Source organism: Cololabis saira, chromosome 21 (genome assembly GCF_033807715.1).
Source record: "Cololabis saira isolate AMF1-May2022 chromosome 21, fColSai1.1, whole genome shotgun sequence".
Classification (NCBI taxonomy): Eukaryota; Metazoa; Chordata; class Actinopteri; order Beloniformes; family Belonidae; genus Cololabis; species Cololabis saira.
Window position 1 is genome coordinate 26,418,553 of NC_084607.1, and position 23,064 is coordinate 26,441,616.

Consider the following 23,064-nt stretch of genomic DNA (forward strand, 5'->3'; position numbering starts at 1 on the left):
CAGAATGTATGACATTTTTGCATTACAGAAAATAAAGAACTTTATCACAATGTTCTAATTTTTTGAGACAGTCCTGTATTAGGGGCTGAGCACGAGGGTGCGAGGACCCTACTGAAATGCGCTTATTATTATTATTATTATTATTATTATTATTATAAAAGGTTGATGATGGCTCACAGAAATAATGGTGAGTGTAGGTTTAATGGGAAAAGTAATAATTGGAAAAGTCTTTCAATAATGATGAAATTACCTGAAAATATTTGTCCCGCTTGAACATATGAGACAGTGGCACCTCCTTTAGGTTTAAAACCTGGCGGCAAATATTAGCAGTCAAACTTTCAACCGAAACAATTTGACTCTTATTTCTTTATAATAAAATAATCAGATTCAAGATTTTTTCTAATATGACAAACGTTTGTTTATTTAATAAAACTTTAGGATAACAGGGTGGACACAAGTAAACAAAAAGAGAACAAATTACTTCAATGATTAAAACAGAAAACTGTGTTAGTGGCTGTAACTCAGCCATACATGTTTAATCTGGCCCAAAGTTGGTGCATATGTTTGCAGTCCAACTCTGAACACACCAGCAGGGTAACTCTCAGGAGAAACTTGTAGTGCCACATGTTGGCAACAGGAAAGATGCTGTGTATTATGTTTTGCATGGTCCTAGAGACCTCACATTTTCTGTGTGTGATCAGAATGCCCCCCCATTTATAACTTGTTGGGATGGGTATTGTATCGACCGTCTTTGTATAATCACTTTTTAATACAGTGTTTCAAAGTGCTTAATTTTTTACAGTCAAATCAAATCTATTCAAAATCAAATATATTTTGAATATCTGATTTTTCAAAAAAAATATGAATAAGCTTGAACCAACCCAACAAACAGAATGTTATGAAAATTGGGCATGAGGGACATGCCAAAATTAAGTACACCAAATAAAAGAAAATTGGTGGAAATCCATGTAAAAAGACTTCATCACACTCGTTTATGTAAATGTTTGGTCATTTACTCCAGAACCTCTGAATTGTGTTATTTTCTATGCTCATGATGGGGAACTTAGATGGAACACCAAATGTACTTTATGGTCATATTGACCAAGAATGTGGGGGCACCTGGGGGGTGGTGGCCATAGGTGCGAGCGCCCCACCAACGCTGCTTGCAGCTTTAATCTTTTGTACTTTCATATTTTTATTTTGACGAAGACCAAAAAATGTGAAATCTTTTTAACAAAAACTATTTCATATGTAGGGAGCATATATGTCCTTCACAGTAAAATGACCACGATTACATCATCATCATCATTGTTAACGAGCAGTGTTCTCTCACTCTTTGCAGTTTTTTTTTTCTCCGTTGTCTGAAGATGTGTTGGAGTGTGCTCATGTAACAACGTCTCAGTAAAAGATTTAGCTGCAAGCTCGTTTTTAAAATGTTTTCCAGGGATCTCATCTTCTTCATCACAGTCAAGTGAAACATCCTCTTCTTTACTCTCCATTTTGCTCCTTTTTACTGTCTCGCCCTTCACAGGCATCAAAAGTTGAATCATTTTCTTGCTGCTTCAGTGTCAGGGTTTTGACACTTCCTCCCAGTTTTAGTTTCAGTTCTGTCTTGCCCCGCCTGTGTCCCATCTGCCCTGATTGTGTCCACACCTGTGTCTCGTCTTGTCTCGTTATCCCCTCAGTATATCTTGTCTTGTCATTCCTTGGTTCCCTGTCGGTCCGTACTGTTCTCTCCTCCATGTCTCCTCGTACCTTTTTTATGATCCTGGTTTTTTGTCAATCCTGCTCTGCAGCGCTTTGTTTTTGCCCTTTGTGAATTAAACCCTTTTATTTTTGAGAACTCCTGTCTCCAGCCTCCCTCTGTCTCCTGCACTTGGGTCCTAAGAAAACCCTAACCATGACAGAACGGACCGACCAGGTGGACCCAGCGGGAGACTACCTCACCATGTTGGACTTTCTCTGCCGTGAAGCGGCTAAAAACGTGCGCTGGGCCGAGGAGGATTATTGTGACCCCTTTTGGGGAACACGCCTGGCTCTGGGTGGACCCAGGAGCCTGCAGAGGCTACGACGGCGTCAGCGCCAGCCCCAGCCTGTTCCGGTGGGGGCCCTGGACGCACCTCTTCCTGTTCCCGAGGTGGTCCTGGACGCATCCCAGCCTGTTTCCCCCTTCTGGGGAACACGCCTGGCTCGAGGCGGGCCCGGGGGTTCTCAGCCCCAGGGGAAGCGACGGCGTCAGCGCCAGCCCCAGCCTGTTCCTGCTCCAGCGGTGGTCCTGGACGCATCGCCCGCTGTTCCGGCTCCAGCAGTGGTCCTGGACGCATCGCCCCCTGTTCTGGCTCCAGCGGTGGTCCTGGACGCCTCAGCTCCTGCTGGAGTTCCTCCTCCGGTGATGGTTTCGGACCCCCCTCAGCCAGCTCCGAGGACCCGTGCCCCCCCTCAGCCAGCTCCGAGGACCCGTGCCCCCCCTCAGCCAGCTCCGAGGACCCGTGCCCCCCCTCAGCCAGCTCCGAGGACCCGTGCCCCCCCTCAGCCAGCTCCGAGGACCCGTGTTCCCCCTCAGCCAGCTCCGAGGACCCGTGTTCCCCCTCAGCCAGCTCCGAGGACCCGTGCCCCCCCTCAGCCAGCTCCGAGGACCCGTGCCCCCCCTCAGCCAGCTCCGAGGACCCGTGTTCCCCCTCAGCCAGCTCCGAGGACCCGTGCCCCCCCTCAGCCAGCTCCGAGGACCCGTGCCCCCCCTCAGCCAGCTCCGAGGACCCGTGCCCCCCCTCAGCCAGCTCCGAGGACCCGTGTTCCCCCCCAGCCCGCCCTGGATGTGGACTGTGGGGACATCTGGGATCTGTCCCTTGAGGGGGGGCCAGCGCCCCGGACCCGGGTACCCCCGCAGCCGGCACCTCGGACCCGGGTACCCCCGCAGCCGGCACCTCGGAGCCGGGTACCCCCGCAGCCGGCACCTCGGACCCGGGTACCCCCGCAGCCAGCGCCACGGACACGGGTCCCCACTCGGGCAGCTCCGGGGACCCTCTGCCCCCCGACGCCGGCTCCCCGCATCCTGTCTGCTCCTGTTCCGGTTCCCCGCATCCTGTCTGCTCCTGTCCCGGCTCCCCGCCTCCTGTCAGCCCGACTCCGGATCCTGAGGCGGTCCCGCAGCCCTCTGTTCCTGAGGCGGTCCCGCAGCCCTCTGTTCCTGAGGCGGTCCCGCAGCCCTCTGTTCCTGAGGCGGTCCCGCAGCCCTCTGTTCCTGAGGCGGTCCCGCAGCCCTCTGTTCCTGAGGCGGTCCCAGAGCCCCGTCAGGTTCCCGAGCCCTGTCAAGTCCCCGAGCCACACCAAGAATCCCCGTCACGCCCCCCGCCAAGACCCAGGCCTAGGCCTCGGGGACGCCCCCCTGAGCGGTCTCGCTGGTCTGCCCGGTCCCGAGGTCGGCCCCCGGAACTTTGGCCGTGTGTGGCTTGGGCCCTCCTCCAGGCCCCCTCCGCCCACCCTGGGTTAGGACTCTGGGGACATCTGGGATCTGTCCCTTGAGGGGGGGGTACTGTCAGGGTTTTGACACTTCCTCCCAGTTTTAGTTTCAGTTCTGTCTTGCCCCGCCTGTGTCCCATCTGCCCTGATTGTGTCCACACCTGTGTCTCGTCTTGTCTCGTTATCCCCTCAGTATATCTTGTCTTGTCATTCCTTGGTTCCCTGTCGGTCCGTACTGTTCTCTCCTCCATGTCTCCTCGTACCTTTTTTATGATCCTGGTTTTTTGTCAATCCTGCTCTGCAGCGCTTTGTTTTTGCCCTTTGTGAATTAAACCCTTTTATTTTTGAGAACTCCTGTCTCCAGCCTCCCCCTGTCTCCTGCACTTGGGTCCTAAGAAAACCCTAACCATGACATTCAGGTCACGTTTATGCAGCAATATAGAATATTTTCGAAAGTTCATAAACTATCCAGTCCCAGATGTTTTCCCTGAATCCCTCAGATGTGACGTCAGTGTGCATCAACCACCTACTCATCAAGCTGCACTTGTTGATTATGTGTCGTTTGCTTAGTCTCTGTTAGTGATCCTGGCTGTGTTGCTGTGTCGTGTTATTTTTGCTTAGATAAATGATTAATGTCTAAAGCTCTGGATTCGGCATGCAGCAGGGATGACTGCTGATTCTCTGCGCAGTGAAGGAAACGGGCTCAAGATGCTCGGTAATTGACAGCAGTAGCTCACCGATGGCCACGGAGTGGGTGGCCTCCATGCCTGAACTGGAGCAGTGTGGGAAGAGCCAGCGACGTGGATCAATCATCCCTCTGCTAAATTGAAGCAGATGACGCCACAGTGAGAGCATATTACACTTACTGCATTTTAAAAGTTGTTTACTGGTTTCTCATTGAAATATGTCTGACATACTTTTAATAAAATATTTAAAGGGTGTGGTACAAAACTAATCTTTATATAACCATACATGGGCCATATTACGATTAGAGACAGCATGAATGAAGATAGAAGGGATGTGCTCTCTCATCTGTTTAATATTTCATGAATGGTGACACCATTACACAGGAAACAAACAAGACAGGTAATTAGACGATCTGTAATGACACAATCTGTCCACCAGATGGCAGAAGTCCTCTCTCCACTCCTCAGGGGTCGAAATGTCTGTGAAGTAGGAACGCATCTGGAGGATGTGCGAGATGTGACACACTGGAACTAAATAATGACATGTATGATTATTTCTGCCGACCGTCACTAATTTTCTGTCAGAGGACAAATACACGACACGCATCAGCTTTAATCACAGATGTCTCTCTTGTGCAGTATTTTCAAATCGAACCACTTGCAGCTCTCCTGAATAATTACTTTTGAGTTGGGATCAATTGTTGGTTATTAAGTATCGATCAGCAGACCTTCACAGCGCACTTGTATAATACTTGGGATGTAACAAGTTCCGAAGTATCCTAGATTTCTATTGATAAAATCCTAATAAAACCTGTCGCTCACCTGTCTCTGAACCCGTCCCTGAACCTCGTCTGTGACATGGTTGTGTGGTGGTGGAGGAAGCTACATGTGTAAAGGTGAAAACCACCTGGCACCACTCCATTTCCATAAAAGGGCACAATCACTCGGCACTCAGTTTTGTTTCAATGAGAAAGGTATTGTTTTTCCCCCCTTTTGCCTCTGAATGTTGTCACTAAACTCAAATAGAATGATGCATATACTGATAAGGTCATGAGGTTTTTCCGAGGTTTAGGGGAATGTTCTGCACACATAACCAAAAGCCAACGTTCTAGACATCAGGAATACTTTCCATAGTAACCTTACATCAATCTAAACAACAAAAAAAAACACCAAACATTTATGTTCCTGCGACTAAAAAGTAATATTTTAAGAATATTCCGGGAACCAGAAATTGTTAGCTGAGCTGGAATAACCTTGAAGGAGAAGGATATGCAGTTCCTTGAATGTCCACCAGGTGGCTTCAAAAATAAATTGATTTCAATTAATCCAAGTTTAAAAGTCCAGAAAATTAACATACATTAAGCATAGTTAAAAAAAATGGGTTTCATTATGTTAAACCACAAATGGACACATAATTGCTGGCAGGGTCTTTTGAGTGAGAATTGCAGCAAAACAGTCATGACTTTAGCTATCTTGTGCAGCAGACTGCTGGACTGGCTCTGGGTTGGCTTGGAAGGGTCCAGGGGTGAACGTAGCTCCGGCCACGGCTCAGGCTTGCAACTGTGGACCTCCAGCTAGTCCTTATTTCAGCCCCAGCAGTTTCTCATGCGGTTTAGCTGTCTCTGAAACAACATTTGATCACACTGAATGTTTTTTCCTCCCCTTTATGTCTTTGAATGGTAAGATGTTTAAATTAAGAGCCATACTTGCTGGTTCCCCCCCATTTGCTCAGAGATTAACTGGAAATTGGACAGCTCATGCCAAGGCGGCGACCTGCAGAACATTCACAACTCGGCTTCAAAACCCCTCTACAAAAACCTACAACTGACATCACAGAAGATGATTTTTTGTCCAGTTCTCCTTAAAACGAGTGCAAGAGGATGTGAAGATCTATATGCTGACCGATACTGTAAGGTAAACTGGTAAATCAAAAACAACATACCATATTTATAACTTACTTTGCTTCTTTTTATATGAATTATTAGATCAGATTATAATGAAGGTATAAAAACACTTGAATGCTGATTGTCTTTATTAATCTGCATTTATATTAAGTAAAAAAAACAACACAATAATGTCCATGATGAACACTTTAAGCCACTCAGCTGGTATTATTCATATATTTGACGTTTAAAAAAAACGCAGAGTAAAACTAGGTCAGTTACTTTTATATGAAAATAATTTAAGTTATGGTTTTGACCTCGTGAATGCCCTTCTAACTATCCAAGGATCAAAATTTGTGACTAAAATGTTATATCTGTCTCCTGCACTCAGACACATAACATCACTTGATCTTTTTAAGTCTTTTAAATGTCTCTTTAAAACTTCTTATATTATATTGTGCAGTTGCTGGTTCTGGCTGGCTGGCTTGTGTGTGTGTGTGTGTGTGTGTGTGTGTGTGTGTGTGTGTGTGTGTGTGTGTGTGTGTGTGTGTGTGTGTGTGTGTGTGTGTGTGTGTGTGTGTGTGTGTGTGTGTGTGTGTGTGTATATATATATATATATATATATATAGAGAGAGAGAGAGAGAGAGAGAGAGAGAGAGAGAGAGAGAGAGAGAGAGAGAGAGAGAGAGATTATTCATGTGAATCCTTTCTGTTACTGATCCATATATCATACATTTGCGAAACTCAATAAATCTAAATGTATCAGCTCAAGTTAAAATTTTAATAAAAATATATTTAAAAAAATAAAAAAATAAAAAAAAAATATATATATATATATATATATATATATATATATATATATATATATATATATATATATATATATATATATATATATATATTTGTCCTTATTACTATCAGTACCCATCTTCTGGGTTTTCTATGGGATAAGATTTGTTGGAATAACGTTAATTTCTTTATTTTCTGGAAGTAACTGAATGACCTCAAGAAAATGATTTTAGCACATACATAAACTAAACAATAGTTGTTTACTTCTGCTGTGGATGCTCTTTTCATCAACGTTTCTGTGGGTAACTTTTATTTATCATGAAGAAACACAAGCTTTTATTTTTTGAATAAAAGGTTTAATAATTGGACTTAATTTGTGTCTGTTTCCATTGTGACAACGTGAGAATGCTGAACAGACTTTATGCAAATGTATTCATTATTTTATTATAACAAATTGGTGGAAGTTTTTACAGAGGGACTTGTGCAAAACTTTAAATAACTTTGTAAACTAGAAACTGGGGCTAAACACATCCATCTCATCTGAAAGTAAGCAAAAGACACTGACATTAGACCCAAAAATATGCAGAAATATAATCAGAAAGGTTTATGAATAGAAGAATGTTGAATTATGCAATAGTTCAGATGCAAATCTGTCTATTTTCACTTTTTTTCAGTCTTTATTTAAACATATAACATTTGCAGGCTTAATATAAAGTATACCAACAGATAAGCAACATTTTGTCACTCAGTATTAAAATATTTGAGTACGTCAATACTGAATTAAGTTCACTGAATACCACAGAATACAAATCAGATGTTAAAATTCTATATTTTAAATTTAAGATTTAGAAACTCTGGTACAGTTCACGTTTGGAAGTCATTAATTATACAATTTAGAAAACAGAAAAGACAAATCTAATCTAATCTAAATCAATTTAAATGCTAAAGTCTGTCATTTTAGTCATTCACGTTCTGTGGCTGAAGAACGCCCACTTGGTGGGTAGACGCCGACCTCGATTCTGCAAGTATCCTCTCTGAGAGATACTTGAACGAGTGTGCATGTAGTAATGTGCGAGAAGCAGGAGCACAAAACCATCACGCTGGTCAGGAGGTGTGCAGGAAAAAAGTTAACTTTTATTTCCTCTTACAAAAGTAGCCTTTTTAACAACCTATTAGAGGAGATCTGAGACAATTTACAATTAAACAATACATTTCTTAACATGTTTTGTCCAACAAATAGAAACTAACTTCTGAAATATAAAAAAGAAAAAACAGTACATTCAAAACTAATCAACAAAATATACTGAAACTATTTCCACCCATTCTGTCAACCAATCACAACAAAACCCATCTCTTTCTGGTCTCCATAAAGAGAGATCTAAAGAGGCGTGCTCCCTCTTTGAGCCCATTCCCAGATGCACACAGGTGAGGAGAGAACAGTGACGAACCACTAGTGAAAGAGTTAGCAGTTCCTCACAGTGGGCTCAACAAACATCAACATTCTAACTTCAGGGTTGAAGCCAACAGGGTACTAAGAAAAACTGCAGTTCATAAACGGACCACTAGGGGTCTGCATTGACTCCCATGTTAAAAGGTCCGACATGAATGTTTCAATTCTGGCTTCAAAAAGCCAGTTTTGGTCTCCTTAGATAGATTTCACATTCATGACAATTGTACAAGAGATTACTTATTTCTTAACTTAATCACGTAAAATTATGAATTAAATTATATAAAGGAACATATTTATGTATGATTAGGCATGTGGACTACTGATTGGCAGCTGGCAAAGCCAATGTCTCGCTGTCATCACTGTTGTTACTTAGCGATAGTACGGTTTTGAGTTCTGAGCGTAGCTTCTAAGTTGTGAATAAAAGGATGAAATTAGGCTGAGAGCAGGCATCTTGTGCTGACCGAGCGTCGACTGTTTTTGCCACTGAAACAACATTTAAAACAGGAGCTTGCTTTGCAAATGTTCACCAGCAGCCCCGCAACTCGGCTGAAGGAGTGGATCAGCTGAAGGAGCCGGGAGCCACAGCACATCATTTCAGGATCCCTCCGAGCAAAAGCCTGCTGGGACGTGCAGTCGAACTGGAAATGAGGATGTTTGGACAGATTTTACAACAGACGTAGACACATTTCACACTCGTAATACTCACAAAATTCACACTGATAACGTAGACAGCTGTTTGAGAGTTCATAAAATAGCAGTTTAAAAACCCATAATTGTCCAATTTGAGAAACCTCACACATCATTAAATTGTTCTGGATCCTGTTTAGAGGTTTAGAAGAAAGGAAAGGTTGATTTAAAATGAAACACAAACAGATAGTTTATGCATCTAATTACTTTTGATGACTAACAAGATGAATGTTTCATAAAGCTGAATGCGATAGGGGTAATGAGAATGTGTTGGCAGGGTTTTGTGGCCTCAATGTTCTTGATATTGCTCCAGATAATTTACTTTTTAAGGTAAATGAACCGAAACTAATGGCCGCTAATGTGAACAATAACAATGATTGGACTTAATCAGCAGTCATCTAACCCTCCCTCCAAAAATATTGCAGCACCAGACCTTCTTCGTCCTCTGCTGATAGTTTGTCAACTCACTTGTGCAGCATCATTCATGATGTCAGTGAAGGCAGCACTTCTCCAGATGGTGGATATCACACGACGGGGCAAACAGATGTGGGGAAAACTTATCCATGGCCTTTCATTTAACCGCCACCCCTAGAAGAGCAGACAACAAATGCATACAGGCACAAAGTGTCCTTGCTTCCTATGGATGAGCAGCTGAATCAGCTCGACTAGTAGTAAAATTATGAGCGTCTCTTTGACATTTGACAATCTTAACCTTCTCTTCTACTTCAGGGGGACATTCAGAGTGGGTTGACATTGTTAGCATAGTGTGACCAAACCTGGTGACTCATGTCGACCCTCCTGCTGTGGTGCACATGCTTTCATGATACGTAGAGGTGACTCGGCTTGATGTATGCCCCCTCCTGCAGTCTTCTACTGATGACTTTACGCTTAGAACTAAGGTGAGAAAAATTAAGGAATTTTCTATTTAGTTTAGCCTGTTCTATGACACGTGATGTGTATTACACTATATTTGTACACAGGCCAGCTGACAGTCTTGCCTGGGCCCGGGACAAAATAATCTAAGATGGGCCCCCCTGCGCCCGGATCTCTCCTTCTCCCTCTTCCTCTCCTCTCCCTCTGCTCTTCAGGTTTTTATACAAACTAATGGACGTTAACATTAGAGCTAGCCAGTTAGGTTAAGTTACAAGGTTGGTAAATGTTGGCTGCACTGTTTCTTACCTTGCTCTACGCTGACTTTATTAATTCCAGCTTCACCATCATCCCCTTTTTAAAATATTTGTGTAGAGAATCTCTGAGGCCTCTATTTTCCTCTTCTCTTCTTCTCTTTTCTCTTCTTTTCTGAGCACCGGACTTGTGCTGACCGGACATTTTGACCATTCTAATGGTTGAATTAAATGATAACGTCAAATTTTGATCAGCGGCCAAACCATTTTTGTGTTGGGGGTTCTTGAACACAAGGACAATTAGGAAGAAAACAAATAAGCTTTTATGTAACTCAAATACTACATATTTTTTCCACAAATAGGCATATTTTGAAAAATGATTTCATGATTTAATGAGAATAATTTTTTTTTTTTTTTTTTTTCAGTTCTGGGCCCTCTGTTATGATGTGTGGTTGTTGAGGACCCAAGCGCAGGAGAGCAGAGTAGGAGGCAGGAGTGCTCAACAAAAAGGGTTTATTACAAAAAACAAGAACTAAAAGCGCTGCAGAGCAGGATAAAAAAAAACCAGGATAAGGAAAAACTACGAGGAGACATGGAGGAAGAACCAGTACGGACCGACAGGGAACAAAGGAATGACAAGACCAGATATACACAGGGGATAACGAGACACGACGAGACACAGGTGCAGACACAATCAGGGCAAATGGGAAACAGGAGGGACAGAACTGAAACTCAAACTGGGGGGAAGTGTCAAACCCTGACACCCCCCCCCTACCCTGGGCCCGGGACAACAGACCTGTTTGTCCCCCCCTATCGGTGGGCGTGTTGGTACACACTGCATGCATAAGAATTAATATTTAAAGCCCAAATCCATCGTTTGTAGCCTGATAGATCAGACCCACATCTCGAAAGATGTAGGGTCTGACAATGACCCACAGGGGGAGGTCCATCTGCACGCAAACTGCCTTTGCATGAAGATGGTTGGCACTACAACCAATCAGAGGAATGAACATGATGCAGATTCAGAACAACGGAAACGAGTCAACGGATGAGTGTGTTGTATAGAACACATTAAACATTAAACTTTTGCAGTAACTTGTTGGCAAAACAGCAAATTGATTGAGATTTGAGCACTGCCCTCTCTTCAAATCTGAATCTTTAACCGTTGAAGCCAAAGCCTATTTAATAATCAGCTGTAGCTATCTGCACTGTTTACTACCAGATTACACCGCAGCTCGGTCGCCAGCGTGTTAAACCCGCCCAGAGACGCTCTTTACAAGGATAGACTGATTTGATTGGCTCCCCGAGACTTTGGGCTCCAACAGATGATATACTTGCAAAGCAAATTTATATTAGCTCAATCATTTGCTCTAAATAGGGAAATATTAAACTGTCCACCTGCTGAACTTCAGTTTCACATTTAAATCAAATGTCAAGAGTGCATTAACACCTGCGTAGTTCTGCTATTGATTTGGAATTCTGGACAATTGAATCAGTCCTATCTTTAACAGTTTCAGGTTAGCAGTCTCCACCCCCTTTCTCTTCAAGCGCTGCCACAACTTTGGGCTTAGAGTAATGTTATCTCTCACCTGTTGAAGAGCTACAGCAAGCTAAGCTGAGCACATAAACATCTTACATGTTGACACGGTGTCCATGAAGATGTTGACATTCTTATGTTTAGGTGGCGATATCCTGCCACGTGATGCATCTTTAGTGCCATTCACACGGGCAGTTTGTTGCCACCTCTGTTGCGTTGGAGCTGGAGGTGGAGCAGGGTTATATTTTGTTCATCTTGTTCCACCTTGGGAAAGAGTAGCAGGGATGTAACATTTGGGCAGGTCCACGTGTCCATGTGGGCAGGAGTCAGAGGTGTGCAACAATGACTGTGACCTCCCCACAGAGGATGAAATCAATCCATCATGGGGGCATGGGAGTCCTCTGGCTGTGGTGTTTAGGCCTTCGCTCAGTATGCTGAGACAAGTCGCCAAACCAAATGAAAAGCAACCATAAAAAGATTGTAAACTTTTTCAGAGGACAGGGTCCTTGCAACACCCTTTTGTGCATAGCAACCTGGACGACTTTCCACCTGCAAAAGCTGAAGCAGCATTTGTCTCCCGCCGAAGACAGGCTGATATCTCCCTTCTGCAACCATGGGAACACTGAAAACACCCGCGGCCACAGGGACACTGCGGCCAGCACTACTGTGTGAGTCCCAGGGGGGCAACCAACAAGAAACCTTTAACTTTTTATCGGCAGCGCTGACTGACTAACAGACTGAGCGACTGGACGTTAGGGACTCGCAATTGACAATGGACAATGGAGATGGAGAAGGGGACCACATTCAGGTTGTGGAGGGCTGAAATGCTTCGTGAAAGCACTCGCTGGGGAGGGAATGTTGTACCTTTTGTGGGATCATTTTGAATTATCACAATGATCTCTATCGTGTCTTTATACTGTAATTTAAAATGGCATTAGTTTCAGATGCGAACATGCTAGCTCAAAAAATAAATGCTCAAATAGAACCAGAATAAAGCATGCAAATATTTTTTTAATTTGAATTACATAGGACTTCCATAAAAAAGGGGGAACTCATGATGAAGGAAACCTACAGAATGAAGTTGCAGCATCTTGTTTTGATTAACACTTACAATCACTACAATTATGGCATCTATTAAATATCATCTTGGTTGTGCACAGCATATACTTCCATATTTATTGGGTCCACTGCTCTCTATGGACCCACGTGATTAGCTCTTTGTGGTATTACTCACCAAAAACCATATAATAACAGTGTAAAGTTGCATTCATGTAAATAGAATAAGTGTTAAGAGCTCAGGTTAAAATTGTGACTTAAGTATTTAAAAACCATCCAAATAAAAAAAATGATTGCAGAATTGCAAATGAAACTTTAAAGAAGATGACTTAAGAGTTTCAAAAAGAGATTTGCTTCTCACCTGTGTGCACGTGTTGACGTGGGTCTCTGTGCTCATGAGAGATGTAAAGAAATCTTCATTCTTATTGTTAAATGTTTTATGCAGAGCTGATATTATGCATATTATGCAGAGGTTTCGTGCAGCATTTGAGAGGTTACACCATCGCTTTTAAAAAGACTAATTAATGCAGTGCGCAGTGAAGTTCTTTATTTGGAGGTGATGTTAACACTTAGGCTCTTTCCATTTATAACGAGTGATTTTCTTCAAGTCAATAACAAATCTCACAGTTCAAACGCGTTCAGATGACAGAACTGAGGTCACCTGACGTCTTTTGATGTACACAATTATAACGTTCAAGTGTCCTCGAATAACATACGTAGCGTTAGATTTTCTGTACAGTTTTTGTTAGTGGAATGAATCTGAATGATGCTGGATTTACCTGTTTAAAGACGCCCTGCTCTAGATCACAGACGCTTTCTCGTGCTGCCGTGACACTTGTCACCACATTTAATTGGACTCGATCTCCGAGCAGTCGGGCTAAATGTTGTAAGCCACATCAATAAGTGTGATGATTATTCTTGTCCAGTCATGCTTGCTCAGACATGGATTCCTCTCTGCTGTAAGTGTCACACTGAATGACTGTCAATTTGTCGCAGGAGTCTTTCTGCTCTTTTACTTTTCTATTCTCCCAACAACTCCACTTACATCCTAACCCTTCTCATATCTCTCTCCACGCTCAGCTCATCTGTCATTTCTTCATCCTGCCTCTCTTACCTGATGTTTTCTTCACTCCTTTAATTTCTCATTCATTCTCGCCTTACTCTCCTTGCCTTATTTCTTCCCTGTTCACCCCTTCATCCCAATTCACTCACTCAGCATTCTTGATCACCTATAGAGTTTCTGCTTGGCTGCATCTCCCTCGCTTTCCAAGCCTCCCCTCATTTCTCTCCTCTTACTTTCTCGACCTTGTTGCTCAACCTCGATCACTCTCCATCATTCATTTGGTTTTTATAGCTCTAATGCTCACAGGCTTTGTACAGAAGCTGTTATGGTGACTTTTTTTTTGAAGGGAATGCTAGAAATGCACTCATGCAAAGTAATCAAATGACAACAGAAGATCAGCTTTTTATCACCGTTTGCTTTTTCTTTGTTTTTATTTTGTCACGTAGTTAAAGGTCCATAATAAAAACATAAACGAGGATACAATTTCTCCCACCATTTCTAATTTTTGAAGCAAAATTGTTTTCATCCACCCTTGATTTTGCTTATCTAGACTCCCTTAACGCCATCTCCTCCACCTTTTCTTTATTTCCACATCCAGCTTGTCAGCCCCCTCCACAGGCGACCAGCTGGGACAGCCCACCGGCTGGCCAGGTCCTCATTTTGGAATCACATGGGTCATCAGCATGCCTACGCTGCTTGTCCATGTCAAGATAGGTGCCAAGCCCGTGCATAAATACGCACATACATAAACATATAGATGCACGTGAACTGTCCTACAAACCTTATGCCACATCACTCGTCATTCCCATTTTTCCTGGAATGCCCTTGGGTTGTCCCATCTGGAAGATGCCCGTGTGCCAAAGAGGTCATGCGTGTGCGCCTGCAGGTGCACCGGCTTGTGTGTGTTTGCAAGTGGCAGCTTCTGTGTGTGCATGCCTGCCCGTACTAATCTGACCTTCACGCTACCTCAACTTTCGGTTATCATGGCAACAATTCAAGAAGCATTTTGAGTTATGTTTCAGGAAAAAAAAGCCACTCTGTCCTTTTGCTATGAACTGGATGAGCACATTGATTCTCTGTAATACCTGCAGCTACAACCAAATAGTCATGCAAAGGTTGTTTTACACAAGATAAAGGTGAGAAGGAATTAAAAATAATGAATATGCATGAGAGGTACTGATATCCTCAACAACAAGGCACAACAAAAGCTTTTTTAAATGTATTGTCAATATATTATGTATGTATGTATATATATATATATATATATATATATATATATATATATATATATATATATATATATATATATATACACACACATTTAAAATAGGATGCATGCATGTGCTCAGGAATGGTCCAACCAAGATAAGCTAAGATATTTCTTATTTCTTTCTTAAAATGGGGGAAAATCTGGGGGGAAAAAAAATAAAATATGTATATATATATATATATATATATATATATATATATATATATATATATATATATATATATATATATATATATATATATATATATATGTATATATATATATATATATATATGTATATATATATATATGGAAGACATAAAAGTTGCAGATGTTTGAATGACCACTAGCATCATGAATACATCTTCACTGTCATTTTAAACTGGTTAACTTTTATACAAGCAATCCAAATATTTACAGCCTTTTACAAAAAAAAAAACACGTTTTGGCCTCCATAGGTTGGTTTCACTCCCATAACAACTGTACCTTGATGAGATAAAATTACATAAAGCCATGAAATCCCCCCTAATTCCATGCATGGCGTTTTGAGTGACAGCTGCATTGCAAGTGCATTGCAAGTTCCAAGTCTTAAGGGCTAACTGTTTTCACTGCATCTGCCTAGTGCTGAGCATTTGATATGTGAGCCGTGTATTACAAGCTGAGAGAACATAATCACTCTTGCTTTAAATTAAGGGCTTGTTGTGTTGTTAATTGTACAGATTGAACAGACTGATCGACCTTGAGTTGACCCCAAACGGCTTGGAGCCGAAAGACTGCAGCCTAACAGGGGATGAAGCTTAAAGGGGACTTATTATGGCATCTAATACCTATTTTAAACAGAATGTCTTAAAAACAAGCTTTTGATTGTTTTTGCTAAATAAATTAGAAATTCAGCCTTTGAGCCATGTCTTTATCTTCCCATTCTCTAACCTCCTTCTATATGCGGGATTCTGAGTGGGCGGGGCTATGATAATGAGGCACTGTGCTGATTGGCTGCCTGAATGACGCGATACACCGCTACGGAAAAATGGCGGAAGCTCTGGCCGGCGGAGTTAGTTGTGGGCGTGGTTTCACGCATCGGAGGCCAACCGATGCAAATCGCGCCCGTCGTTACGTAACGACGGGAGCAGAATCTGAACGGCTCGTAGAAGCCACCTCACGCTGGATGGATCAGCCGGGCGGCTGTACAGACACTGAAGAATTTGGTTGCTTTCCTCCTTCTCTGAGTTGGCAGGCTGAGGGGAGACCACTTTATATATGTTAAAGCAAGAGAAAACGTCTTTTTCATAATAGGTCCCCTTTAACTATGCAGCTGGAAGCAGCTACCTTTGTCTTTACTTGAAGGCTGCTAGCAAGGGCTATCAGTAGGAGGTCCGGGCTCAACGGCCTCGCGCTACCTGTTGCAGCAGAAGAAGAAGGTTGAGTGTCCTTTGCCTCAGACCTTTCCAGAACCTTTCAAGGTTGACTAACTGGACCACTACCCAATGGGATTGGGCTTTGCCATGGCGATTGCTAGGCTGCTAGGTAACTGAGCAACTGTAAGTCCCAAGATATTTGTTTTAGATGTTATATCGGAACAACATCTAAAAGGAAGATGGTTGGACAGACCCAATTAAAATGAATGTAAGGCCACGTTAGTCAGCATCATTGACTAGCATGAGCTAAGACAAGTTAAAAACTTGCAGTTATTGGGCAAAGGTGGGCTTGTTTAAGCTGGATTCTGGCCTTCCTCTTTCCACCCATTTATCCATTGATGAGAGTCATCTCTGCCCAAAATGGCATCATTGGGAGTCTCAAAAACTGGGCTGCTTCAAACTCACTCCTCAGAAACCTGTGGGTGAAAAACTCACAGAGGGGTTTTTCAACTCTTGTTGCACAGTCTATGGTTGAAACAAGGTATATTGTGATGTAGGTCCTTAAAGGAGCATGAGGCTCCTTTTAAGAAATGAGACTCTATAGCGCCACCCTTCACCACGACGGCCGTTGGGGGTACTGCAGCCAACAGCAAAGCCGGCACGGGAGAACGGGGAGAACGTACATGCAGCGTCATTTGACGTCACATCCGCAGGACAGCGCGGGAAATTCGGGCCCCGAATTGCAGCACACAGCCTGTTCAAGGCAACGGAGAGATACACTAGAGGGCTCATTCGTTTTGGTTTGGAACGCTTCATCTGACATTAATACTAGAAAACTTAAAACGTATACAAATTTTTTTCATAAATCCTGCCTCAACCCTGCCTCATGCTCCTTTAAATAAGGTAAAATAATTTCAAGAAGAGTAGGGGAAAAGGAAAAGGAGCGTAAAGAAAAAGGAACACTTAGTATGGAAGAGTGGATAGTAGTATTGGTAGTGTAATGTTCAGTTAACTGTTCTGTCCATCACCGGTTGATAATAAAGAGGACTACCTCAAAATTGTGCAAAGACTTTCTCTGAAGAGTCCTTGGGCAAATCAGCAAGATGGTGCAGGCTAAACATTATATTTAAACCACTGTGATTAATCTTTTGTCTCCTATGGTGTTATATTGCAGCATTATGCAGTGTTTATGGGTAATTCAAATATTTTGACACATGTCACACAAATGAGTACCAAGAATGTTACGTTACCAGATAACATCAGCACACCAGAAAAGTGAATTGCAGAAAGCAAGGTGAGAAATGATATCGTTTGACTATATTACTACATTATTTATACGTGTGCAGATGGGACTTCAAAGGCACTGTTAGATGACATCAGCAATACCACATTGTCTTGCCGCATAAATATGAAGTCTTAAGAAGTTAACGCATATGGACTTCCATGAAAGGAAACTATGTCAAAAAAAATAAAATAAAGATATTGACACCACCACTGAAAACCAAACTTGGGATGGGACCCAAACCTTTTGTTTCCTGGGTCAAAGTCATGTGATTTATACCACTATGGTTCCTAAAATGTTCTGTTACAATGAATAATGGTCACAGATCATACAAGATATCCAATGAAAAACATGAAACAGCCAAATCACACTTCTACAGCATTTATTGTAAGAATAGTGAAATAAAATAAAATAAAATACACTTTTTTGTTCTACACAACAACCTTGCTATTGCAAATCTTGTTATGAGACTTAGAGTTTCCCTTCAAGGCAGGTTAAGTTGGAAGCAAGGGTAATCAGCTGCATGGGCAGGTGGGCGGAGGAATCCCTCGACTGGAGAAACAAGGGCACGACTTGCAACGACTTCCTGACAGATATTGTTTCAGCAGGTCGACAGCAGAGATATAAAAGCGCGACTGTAAACTTCGCTCAGCCTGAGGCCAGGGCGCATGCTGATAAGCTGGGTGACTGCGACTATAGCAAGTGCAGCGAGGATTAAAAGTGCAGTACTTGACTGCTAATGGAAGATTATCTTGTTTTTCTATCTTTTTACTTAAAAAAAGGTTGTAGGAGCTGCTTTAGAGAGAGGACAAATGATGAAGATAAAACAGGTGAAGAAGTTTACCTACATTTTGGAGTAAAAAAAAAAACAGGACGAAAAAGACAGAAACAAAGAGAGAAATTGTACCTTCTCTAATAGCAAACCAGGAAGCTGTAATGTTAAACAACTTTTGAGAATATATGCGTCCCCTTAGGATAGCCCGCAGTCTGCAGAAGACCGAATTTCTTTGATCTTAATTTAGGGCATTTTCCTCTCCCAAAACGTAGATACATCGCAGAAATTACACAATTTAAAGTCTCATATGGAGGCTCCTGAGGTGTGAGGCACAATCCCCCCCGCATTAAAGCACACAAGCATTTCCCCCAAGAATATATTTTTAAAGAAATCCCAGAAATGCTTCCAGAAGTCTTGAATGAGAGATGATGCACAGCAGTTCTGACACACACATGCACAGACACAGACGGACAAAGAAAAAGAAAAAAAAAAACAATTTTCCTGGACTTTTCTGTTTGGGTGGGTTTTTTTCACTGAAGAATACATCTCCACATCGTCACAGTTATGACACTTCTCAACCGACAAGAGAAAAATTGTTTTGTTATGCAGTCAAAACAGAGTATTTACATCTCAGTCTGCGGGTAAGTGAACCTTTGTCGACTTTTGGGCTAAAGAAAGTCCAGCTGGCGTCCTCTGCTTAGCTGTGGCGAGCAGCGTTCAGCCAGGGGAAACCATTCCAGGCTAACCCACAATACAATTAAAAGCACCATAAGTCATATTATCTTTAAACTACGCATAAACCTGCCCTGTCATGTGTTCATTCACAGCTCCAAAGTCAAGTAAAGCCAGTGTTTAATGTTTAGCGGTCGGTTTGGAGTGGTGTTCTGATGAAACAGAATCCAGGACCACAGGCACAAGACACTGTGGGACTGGAAAAAATGACAACATGCAAAGAGCTCTCATGGTTGAAAGTCCCCAGGGGGCAAAGCTGGACACTGTAAACAGTCAGGGCTTAGCCTGGTGTGTAATACAGCACTGCAAACACGGGTCTGTGGGCATGCACCCAGGGAACGTTTTTTTCTTTAGAAAAATAAACCTCTGAATAATGACCGCTGGTGCATCTAGTCCTGGAGTGAAAGGCTGCAGAAGGGTATTAGATGTTTGCATTAGAAGTAGTGGTGAATCAGGTTCATCATATGTTAATTCTATTAGACGTTTGATCAGAATATGACTAACAGGATTATGAGCCAGTCTAAAACAAAATACAGCAGCTTGGATGAAGATGCCAACCGTTAGAAAAGTGAACCAAGTATTTAAACAGTAATGTACAATACTTGTATGCTTTTCCTGTAATCCTAATACTTCTACCTCATCCTTCCCCTACAGTTTTGCGTCAGCCTGCCTCTGTAGTCGGTCCCACAGAAGAATCCTATAGTCCCCTACAGTATTAACCAACAATAAGTGTCCTATATTTTTCTCAAAATACTATACTAAGACTCCTTTCGTTCTTTTTTGTGAGGAAAGTCTAAAAGCAGCCAAAACACTTTCTACAATACTGTTTTAGTGTACCAGAATGACTTGTACAGTGATGTATTATAACAAGGGTAAAGGTTTGTTTATGACCCCAGTTTACTGTGTAATGGGATTCCTGATAAATCATACAAAATCGTAAACTGGCTCATTTTAACATCAACAATGCTATTTTTGTTTAATTCTTTTCTGAATATAATAATATATTAGTTTATAAGTATATAAATTAATATATTCATGTCAATATGTACGTATAGAAGGACACTGAAACATTAAACTAAATCCAACAATATGGACCCAGAGGTGTTTCATAGCCCTGTCCCCCGAGCATAAAGGTCCCCCTCCATATTCAGTATTTGGAGAGAAAAAAACAACCTTTTTTTGAGTTTAAACCAGCAAAGTAAGAGCATTAAAGCACTTTGGTGTGAAACACTTCAATCATGCCTCAGTGGTAATGTGAAAGGGCTTACTTTAATAAAATGTATAAGTTTGTAGAATCAGACTTTTTTTGTTTAAAAAATTTTCTCATTTCTCATAACACATTTGATTATTAAAATAGCTCCTATTGTCCACCTTCCTTATACTTGCCACCTCCACAGATGCTTGTGCTCTTGTTGGATTGATTGATTTTAGTGCTAAGCACAACCAGAACCAGCACGTCAGCGGGAACAAACAAAGTCAATCACATTATCTGCTTTGGAGATTTGATCCGAGTTGAGAAACTTGGATTTTAGCCCATTGTATAGTCTACCTAGAGCTAGGTATAGGGTGATTCATCATGGAAATAAATAAATAGGGACAATTCAGCAGAATTTTAGATATTGGTTGGGCATATTTCTTGTTCACTGATGGACTAACAGCGGTAAATGGCTTTTTGGAGCATTGTGGATGTTAGATGTAGGCTACCCATCAGTGGGATGCGAAAACACGCTGCAAATAGGCTTTTTCAGTGACATATAGAGGTTTTTGTTCGACCGGAGCTATGATTGATGTTTCACAATATCGCACAGTTTTTGTTGTTACATTCAGGGCTACGTTGAAAACATTTTGGGCTGAAGGCCCTGCAACATTGCATGTCAGTGCCGCTGACAGGGCCCATACTACTGAGCAACGAGTTTGACTGTGATTTTTAACTCGAGGAGGTTTGGAAAAATTTCTGACAGCTAACTGAAACAACTGAAAAAGTGGTGATGATACTCAGAAGAGATAAGTGTGCATAAATTTCTCAGATGTGAACAGAAAGCCAGAGAGCTTCAGAGTGCCGAGCCTGTGCTGTGCACTTGATTTCACTTATGAGCTGAAAAGCCCTGAGCAACTAAGTGACAACACAGCGAGCTAAAGATACAGAGGCACATTGAAACAAAAAAAAAAGAAAGAAAAAAAGATGAGTCAAGAGAACGAGGAGACAGGGACACAAACAGAATAGAGACAACCAAAGAAACAGACCCGAGGGAACGGATACAGCCAGCATCACGCACATTCAGATCTTCACTCCGTGCTCAACTGTCTGCATTTGTACCACGCTATCCACACATTGGACATTGTGTTTGTGCATTGCTGCTGTTTCATTACACCTTCCTGAACAACCTGCATGATTTCATACTTCCTCTTACAGACAGACGGAGGGTCGGGAAGAGAAACTGCAGGACGCTGCAGGATCTCTGAGTTTGCATTCTGCGGCTGTCAAGTGTTGTTGTTTTAATTGGAGCCAAACTCAGCTCATCGCAGCAGCCAGATCTTCTCAAAGCAACAGCCACTCACCCTCTGAGCTTATCCACCCACTTGCTCCCTCTCTCTCTCTCTTTCTCTCCCTCAAACACACACACTGGAAGACTGGGGGCACACACTGACAGTCAGAGAAGTCAAGAGAGGCAGAAATGCAAAGATAGAGACCAAGTAAGGGTGAGTCCTAGAGACACGGAGGATGAACAGGGCAATATATAATCACATTAAGCCTATAATACATAATACATGCAAAAATGTATAAACTGATCTTATGGCCTGTTTTTTGTCGTCCACTCCACTCGCAACTATCTCCTGAAACTATTTTACACAGTGGCACATTATTCACTAGTTTATTATTCACCCCTTCTCCACTCACCTTCAGTTAATGAGTTTATAAATAATGTACCGGTAGTGGTAAAATTATGAGTATTATTGATACCATTACTCCCACCAAGGTGAAGGTGATCACTGCCAAAAAAAAACTCACGCTGCACAGGTCGGAACTGAAAAAAGAGTGTCGAAAAGGTGAACGCAGGTGAAAACTAAAATACAGGTTCATTATGACATCTATATAGAGAGATTGAGCATACATATTGCAGAACTGAGGAATGCAAGACAATCCAAATTGTTCATATCATTGCCAAAAACAACAATAATGCATAATTTCATGTTGACTACTGTGGAAAGACTAACAACCTCCCATGACAGGGTGGACCTGAAACTCTATCCAACCTGCCTGCAATGAGTCGGCCTCTTTCTTTACTGACAAGATTCAGAAAATCAGACAGTCAGTGCTCCTACGCTAGACGCAGGATATGTGCCACCTCTGTGTCCAATGAGAGACACAATTCTGTCCAGTCACCCATGAAAACCTGGATAACATCATACACCACCTGAGCTCCACCACTTGCTGCCTTGATACTCTGCCAACAGGGCTTTTTAAAAGTGTTGCACATTGCATGTCCTCAGATCTTTCTAGACATTGTAAATACGTCTCTGCCTTCAGGTATCTTTCCTCAGTGCCTAAAAAAGCCGTCATTAAGCCACTTTTAAAAAATAACAGTCAGGACAGGTCACTTATGAACAGCTAAGTATCAAATCTCCCCTTTCTCAGTAAAGTCGTAAAAAAAGCAGTTTTTCAACAGCTGTATAACGTCCTAACAATAAATGACTGTCTTGATGTTTTCCAGTCAGGTTTCAGGCCACATCACAGCACTGAGACAGCTCTAGTAAAGGTCCTTAATGACATCCACTCCAATACGGATAGAGGCAACATTTCAGTCTTGGCCTTACTGGATCTCAGTGCTGCATTCGACACGGTTGACCGTTACATCTTGATAGAGCAGTTGAAGAACTGGGTGAGACTTTCTGTCACAGCACTTGCCTGGTTAGAGTCCTATATAAGAGACGGGGA